This window comes from Paroedura picta, chromosome 4 (assembly GCF_049243985.1).
Source record: "Paroedura picta isolate Pp20150507F chromosome 4, Ppicta_v3.0, whole genome shotgun sequence".
Taxonomy (NCBI): domain Eukaryota; kingdom Metazoa; phylum Chordata; class Lepidosauria; order Squamata; family Gekkonidae; genus Paroedura; species Paroedura picta.
In genome coordinates, this window is record NC_135372.1 from 146,207,884 (window position 1) to 146,216,176 (window position 8,293).

The following is an 8,293-nucleotide window of genomic DNA, read 5'->3' on the forward strand; positions in this document are numbered from 1 at the left end:
TGCTAGGCAAAAGGAAGATTTGCCTCAGGGAGGTTGCCAGACAGAGACCAGATTTCAATGCAGAGCAGGCCTGCGTCCTTCCTCCGTCCATTCCCCAGAGAGTAGCTGAAGGTGGGCAGGAGAGATGCTCTGTCTCCCTTTGGTCCTGCCCCACTGACTTTGGCAGGGGGTGGCTGTGTGCATGCGGGTGGGGCCAAGGGAGGCAGATGGAGTGAAGGACAATGAGTCTTGGGTACCTTTTTACAAAATAGCTTGGTTTTAATGTTCTGGCGATTTTAATTGGAAGCCTCGTGGACCCCAGATTTTGAAGAGGCAGACAAGAAATGGACTCAGGAAAGCATCACGGGGGACCTCTGCATAGGTCTTTTGGAGTAGAATCATAGAATCATAGAATCATAGAATCATTGAGTTGGAAGGGGCCATACAGGCCATCTAGTCCAACCCCCTGCTCAACGCAGGATCAGCCCAGAGCATCCTAAAGCATCCAAGAAAAGTGTGTATCCAGCCTTTGCTTGAAGACGGCCAGTGAGGGGGAGCTCACCACCTCCTTAGGCAGCCTATTCCACTGCTGAACTACTCTGACTGTGAAAAACCTTTTCCTGATATCTAGCCTATATCGTTGTACTTGTAGTTAAACCCATTACTGCGTGTCCTCTCCTCTGCAGCCAACAGAAACAGCATCCTGCCCTCCTCCAAGTGACAACCTTTCAAAGCCCTATGAAGATAGGTTGAGGGACTTGGGAATGTTCAGCCTGGAGAAAAGGAGGTTTAGAGGGGACGTGATAGCCCTCTTTAAGTATTTGAAAGGTTGTCACTTTGTGAACAGTGGTACATAAGAACCAAATCTTCTCCTTCTCCTTCTCCTTCTCCTCCTTCTGTGTGAAACATAGAATCATAGAATCATAGAATAATAGAATGGTCTGAAATAAATTGTTCTTGCAAAATCTGTGCTCTTAGAAATCACAGCTCTCTGTTCCAGCTGCTCAAGTACCACGTGTTCGATGATTTGTTCCAAAATTTTTCCAGCTACAGACATCAAGCTGATCGGTTGGTAGTTACCTGGATCCTCCTTTTTCTCTTTCTTGAAGATGGTGACAACACTCACCCGCCTCCAGTCATCTGGCACCTCACCTGTTCTCCAAGAAGTGTCAAAAATAATATACAGAGATTCAGACATGAGATCTGCAGGTTCTTTTAGTACCCTTGGATGCAGTTCATCTGGCCCAGAAGACTTTGTTTCATTTCAAGAAACTAGGTGTTTGACTCTTTTTTATTCATCAAATCATTTGACAGTTGCTTATGGAACCACCTTAGCTTCCTTAGGCTCCTTCCATCTTTTCTTCTCAAGGGGATTGTTTGTGATTGAGTCTTCAGTATTTCACTTTTAAGAATCTCCCAGCCCTCTTGGACTCCCATCTCCTTAAGTCTTTCTGACCATGGGACTCTACCCAACATACCTTTAAGTCTGTTAAAATTTGCTTTCCTGAAGTCCAGCCTATACTTCCTAGTATGTAAAGGTTTTCTCTTTCCCACAGTTGTAAATTCCAAGATCACATGGTCACTACTACCAAGTGTGCCCACTACTTCCACCTCATCTACCAGTTCTTCCCTATTGATGAGAGTCAAGTCTAAAATAGCAGAGCTCCTGGTTCCCCTCTCTACTTTCTGGGAAGTGAAGCTGTCGGCAAGACAAGTCAAGAAATTAATGGAGTTTGCATTTTTAGCAGAGTTGGGCTTCCAACAGATATCTGGGTCATTGAAGTCACCCGTGACACTGTTTCCCCCCTCTTTGAGAATTTTGTAATCTGGTCTAGGAGTATCTCATCCAAGTCCTCTGACTGGCTTGGTGATCTATAGCAAACCCCCACAATAATACTATTCTAATTTCCTACTCCTTTTATATTTACCCAAATACACTCAACTGAACTTTCATGCTCAGTTACCTGTATTTCTTCACAAGTATACAGATTCCTAACATATATTGCTACACTTCCCCCCTTCTTGACTTGTCTGTCCCTTTTGAATAGATTGTACCTCTCAATTCTAGTATTCCAATTTTGAGTATTATCCCACCAAGTTCCTGTGATTACTAATTCCTCCTGCTTGTTTCCCATACTCTGTGCATTAATGTAGAGATATTGTAATCCATCCTTTGTGTGCCTCATGGTTTTAGTTTTTGAACTTCCTTGTAAGTTAGTAGTTCCCTGCTTATGTGCCGTTCCCTGTAGATTTGTAATTTTCCGATGTTCAGTTCTTGCCATCACACCAGGTTCTGAATTTAGGTCTTGCTCCCTCTTTGGATTTAGCTTAAAGCCCTCCTCACCAGCTGTGCAAGGGTTCTCCCAAAGATACTTTCCCTGTCCCGTGTGAGGTGCACACCGTCTCCTGATAACAGCCCCTCATATTGACACTGTAGACCATGATCCAGAATTCCAAACCTTTTCCCGACGACACCAGTGACGCAGCCAGCCATCTACTTGCTTGATTTTTCTCTCCCTTCCTAAAGCCACAGCCACCCACAGGAAGGACTGATGAAAACACAATCTGTGCTTCTAGGTCCTTTATCTTTCCCCCAGATCCAAAAAGCCTTTCTTAATACGTTCCATGCTGTGCTGGGCAGTATCATTAACCCACGGTGTCTGCTCAACTGTCAGCCAGTCTCTCACCTGGATTTTTTTTGGAACAGGGTGGTTGAGAGGACTGCCGTGGACCAGCTCCTGGCATTCTTGGAGGCAGCTTCAGCGGCTGACCCATACCATCCAGGCTTCCGCCCTGGCCATGGGGTGGAAATGGTGCTGGTAGCCATGGAGGATGATCTCTGGTGCCAGCTGGATAGGGGTAGTTCAGCCATTCTCATAATGCTAGACCTGTAAGCTGCATTTGATGTGGTCAGCCGTGAGCTCTTAGCCCACCACCTCGCTGGGACTGGAATTAGTGGGACAGCCCTCCAGTAGCTGCTCTCCTTTCTTCAGAACTGAACACAGAGGGCCGTATTAGGGAAAAGCTTTCACGCCCCTTTCAGGTCCCTTTTAGGGTTATTCAAGGCATGGTCCTCTCAACTATGCTCTTTAACATCTTTATGCACCGTCTGACCCAGCTGGTCTGGAACTTTGGGCTGAGCTGTCATCAGTATGCAGATGACACCCAGCTCTTTCTTTCATGGACAGCCACCTGGACTCCCCCCCGGAAGCCGTAGCTGGATGTTCAGAGCAAAGTCACCTGAAACTCAACCCCTCCACGATGGGAGTTCTATGGCTGGGAGGTAAAGGGGCAGGCCAGGAAGCATGGCTCCCTGTTCTGCCACACACACACACACACCGCCCCTACCAGCCTCTGTGTCCAGCATGCATCCATTACACTGTAGGAGCTTCATGTGGGGAAGGAGCTCCTCCAGAACCCTTGGCCCAGACCGCGCATTCCTGGCGAATTAGTGCATTTCTCTGATAAGGCTGGTGACCATGGGTCTGTGAGGAAACCTCTGGGATTGCCAAACACCATCTGAAGATGCTCACAAAGCTCACAGGCATCCCAGACGCGAACATCATCAGCTGCGGCTAATTGCACCATTCTAACCCCAAAGTGTGTACACCCAGCACCACCCCAGCACACCCAGTGGGTGGTGCCTCTGTCTGTGAGCCTCTGGCAGCCGGCCGGCCGGCCGGCCAACCAGCCAGCCAGCCAGCCAGCCAGCCAGCCATAGCCTCTCATAGAATCCTAGAATCATAGAGTTGGAAGGGACCTCATGGGTCATCTAATAAAAGCCCTGCACTATGCAGGATACTCACATCCCTCTCGCTCATTCACTGTCACCTGCCACCCTCTTTAGGCGTCACAGAATTAGACTCTCCATCAGATGGCTATCCAGCCTCTGTATAAAAATTTCCAAAGATGGAAAACCCACCACCTTTCAAGGAAGCCTGATCCACTGAGAAACTGCTCTAACTGTCAGGAACTTCTTCCGGATGTTTAGACGGAATTTCTTTTGAATTCATTTCATCCCATTGGTTCTGGTCCATCCCTCTGGGGCAAGAGAGAACAACTCTGCTCCATCCTCTAGATGGCAGCATTTTAAATACTTGAAGAGGGCTATCAGATCCCCTCAGAGCCAGTCTGGTGTAGTGGTTAGGAGAGCAGACTTCTAATCTGGCGAGCCGGGTTCGATTCTGCACTCCCCCTCATGCACCCAGCTGGGTGACCTTGGGCTCGCCACGGCACTGATAAAACTGCTCTGACCGGCAGTGATATCAGCGCTTTCTTAGCCTCACCCACCCCACAGGGTGTCTGTTGTGGGGAGAAGAATGGGAAGGCGACTGTAAGCCGCTTTGAGCCTCCTTCGGGTAGGGAAAAGCGGCATATAAGAACCAACTCTTCTTCTTCTTCTTCTTCTAATAAGTATCCCCTCTAATTCCTCATCCAACTCATTTGTAAATATGTTGAACAACACAGGCCCCAGGACAGGTCCTTGGGGTACTCCACTTGTCACTCTTTTCCAAGAAGATGCTGAACCATTAACAAGTACCCTCTGGGTACGATCTGTCTACCAGTTATGGATCCACCTGAGAGAATTGGGATCCATACCGCATTTTGCCAGCTTGTCATCAAGGATATCATGTGGAACCTTATCAAAAGCTTTACTGAAATCCAGATAAACTATGTCCACGGCATTCCCCTGATCCAGCAAGGTAGTCACTTCCTCAAAAAAAAAAAGAGATGAGGTTGGTCTGACATGACTTGTTCTTGTGAAACCCATGCTGAGTCTTAGATATCACAACTCTCAGTTCCAGCTGTTGAAGGACCGAGTGCTTGATGATTTGTTCCAAAATTTTGCCAGCTACAGATGTCAAGGCTCTGACTGAAAGCCCTTTGCAGGGGGCAGGAGGGCTCAGTTTGCCCTGTCACTGTGAAGTCTCAGTGTGGATTCCGGTCGCTCCCCGCCTCTAATCAGAAAGGCCTTGTGGGGCTGTTGGCTGTGGTGTCATGGGCAGGGCTGGGGGCGGGGAAGTGGACCGTGGGGCTGCTGGTGCAAAGGGCACACGTGTGTTAGGCACCAGGGAACTTAGTGGGACAGACCAGATCCCTACAAAAGGAGATTACTAATATCCTCTGTTCCATTCTTGAGCAAGGTGACTTAACAGATGGCGTCTGAACAGCCCCAAGATGTCCTGGCTGAGGCAAGCGGTATTGCCCCTTTCCCGAGACTTGGGAGCCCTGCTGGAGGACTTGCACTGGGAGCTTTGACGCTGTTGATCTCCCTGGACCTTCCTCTCCATAGCTCTTGGAATCAGCAGCTAAGGGGTTGTGGATCCAGGTCTGTAGTGGGCTGGGGGGGGGGGGGGCTCTTGGACCTGGGCCTCCTGCTGGATACATCGTTGGCAGCTGCGTCCAGGAGTGCCTGCTGGCCATTCCAGTGAGTTATCCAGGCGTGGCCTTGGCTAGACAGAGGAAAGCTAGCTGCTGTGTTGCCTGATGCCCTGGTTGCAGCTGGATTAGAGTATTGAAATGCACTCTACATGTGGCTGCCTTTGGGAAGTGATCAGAACCTTCGGAGGCCCTGCTTCCAGAGCCAGCATGGCTTAGTAGTAAAAGTAGTAAAAGAGCAGTGGAGGACCAGGTTTGATTCCCCACTCCTTCTCCACGTGCAGCCAGCTAGGTGATCTTGGGCTAGTCACAGTTCTCCTAGAGCAGTTCTCACAGAGTAGTTCTCTCAGAGCTCTCTCAGCCCCATCTACCTCACAGAGTGTCTGTTGTGAGGAAAGGAAGGGAAAGGTGTTTATAAGCCACGTTGGGACTCCTTCGGGTAATGAAAAGTGGGGTATAAAACATTACCCCTTTTTTCTAACAAGATCTGGAGGGTGTCCAGTCTTGGATGATTCCTCTCAGAGAAATGGTCTTGGGTCAATATTGGTGGATAGGGCCAAAATGTGAGAGTGAGTTTAGGGCAGTAAATGAGGCCCCCGTGAGGAAACCTGAGGGCATCCATGCAAGCAGGGAACCTAACCAAGAAGGAAAACAAGTTGCCGCTGCCTATATGCTAACACTAGAAACCCCCAAGCCCAGACAGGGGTTCTGTGGTGTTGGTGCTAAATGATAATGTAGTTTTAGTGGGACAGGTTTAGGAAACCTGGTGGAATGGGAGATGTCAGAGGGACACTGTAATTCCTGGATAGAGAGTACAGGGAGAGTCATGCTGGGGAAGGTACTGTTTTGATATCAAGGAGTCAAACAAGCTAGATAACATTAGGGAAATAACCTCCCCCTCAGAATGGGTGGAGATACTGGGTCCTAAGTGTTACTTAAAAGTGAGGGTGTACTATTGTCCCGCTGATCAAGATCATGTAGCAGATCTCAGGATCAGGATGGAAATAAGGGAAGTGACTAAAGTGGAAAATGCTGTAATACTGGCTGAATTCAACTACCCTCACATTGGCTGGGTAAAGGTGTGTTTGAGTCATGCTGTACATATGAGCTGTCTAGATGCCATATATGACTGTGCACTGGAGTAGGTGATCACAGAGTTAACAAGAAGTGAAGCAACACTGGATTGGTTGTGACTAGAACTCAACTGGGTCAAAATGTAGATATAGTTGCACCAGCTAACGTTGGTTTACTTATTTATTTTATTATTTATGTTTCAATTTATATCCCACCACTCCCACTGAGTGGCTCATGGCAGGAAAAAATCTAAATCTAAAATCATCATATAAAACCCCACAAAAACTAAAATCCTGGGGTACTCGTATGAGCTAGAGGACAGGAAGCCCTGGAGGATCATTGTCCATGGGGCCGCGATGGGTCGGACACGACTTCGCACCTAACAACAACAACTCGTAGGAAGGCTTACAATGTCTCTATACTAATGCACAGAGCATGGGAAACAAGCAGGAAGAACTAGAAGTCCTAATAAAGGAAGGTGACTATGATGTAATAGGCATTACAGAAACCTGGTAGGATAACTCTCACAACTGGAATAATAGGATTGAAGGGTACAACTTATTTAAAAGGGACAGAAAAATTAAAAAGTAGCGCAATATGCTGATGAATTCCAGCTGTATCTTTTGATGCATGGCCACCTGGACTCCCCCCCCCCCCGGAACCAGTCGCCAGATGTTTGGAAGCAGTGCTGGATGGCTAAAGCAGAGTCGTCTGAAACTCATCTGAAGACAGAGGTCCTGTGGTTGGGAAGTAGGGGGGAAGGACAGGGAGCATGTGAAGGGTGGGCACTACGCAAACAAGAGCTATTGCATGCTCAATCAATGACTATCCCAGAAAGACGAAAACACTGCAGGAGCTCTAAGGAGCTCTATTTGGATGAACAGAGAACTTCAAGAGGAACTAAGAAAGAAAAGGAAAATGTTCAGGAAAAGGAGGGAAGGACAGAGCTCTAAAGAAGAGTATCTACAGGTTACTAGGCACTGTAGATCAATCATCAGAAAGGCCAAAGCTGAGAGTAAGCTAAGATTGGCCAGGGAAGCCCACTGGAACAAGAAAAGATTTTTCAGTTATGGGAGGAGCAAATGTAAAGTCAAGGAGGCAATAGGCCCACTGTTGGGTGCGGATGGACAAACTCTAACGGAAGATGCAGAGAAAGCAGAAAGGCTTAGTGCCTATTGTTTTTCCCCACAGGTCAAGGGGTTTAGGCACATCTAGAGATGGCCGTAGCCAAGGGATAGTGTCTGGTTGGCAGATAACCACTGTCCTAACAAACTGTTTAGCTGTTGTTCTGCTCAGGAGGCAAGCATGGAGGAAGTATGCTCAAGGAGCAGGAAGTCTCCAGTTGAACCAATCAAGGTTTGAAAAATGTCAGGTGGTTCCTAAGCCAGCTATGCAAACTGTGCTTCTCCTTCAATGCCCCCTGCAGGGTATTCTGCACCTGCCTTTAACCCCAACACCCTGCAGAAAGATATTGCATATTCCAAGGGGTATTTGAATGGGAGACCACCGGGGGGGGGGAGGTCATGGCAAAGTGGGTTTCTCTTGAGCTGGTGGGGGCTAGACAAGGAGACCTCTTGGTGGCATGCCCAGTGCTGTTCCTGCCCCTCCGCCCAGCCTCCTGAGGCAGCCATCCTGCCTCGCTGACCTGGGAGTCCACGTCACCCCAATGCAGGCTGGGTGAGGATGGGCTCAGCCTTTCTGTCTCCTGACGGCCCCTGGGGGCAGAGCACAAAAGCACCGGAGCCAGCCTGGAAAGAGATTGCTGCAGCCCTTGGCCAACCCAAGGGTGGGGTGTCCTGCACCTTGTCTGCAAGGGCCTGACATGCTCCACGCCCCTCCTGCCCCTTTGGACTGCCCCTTC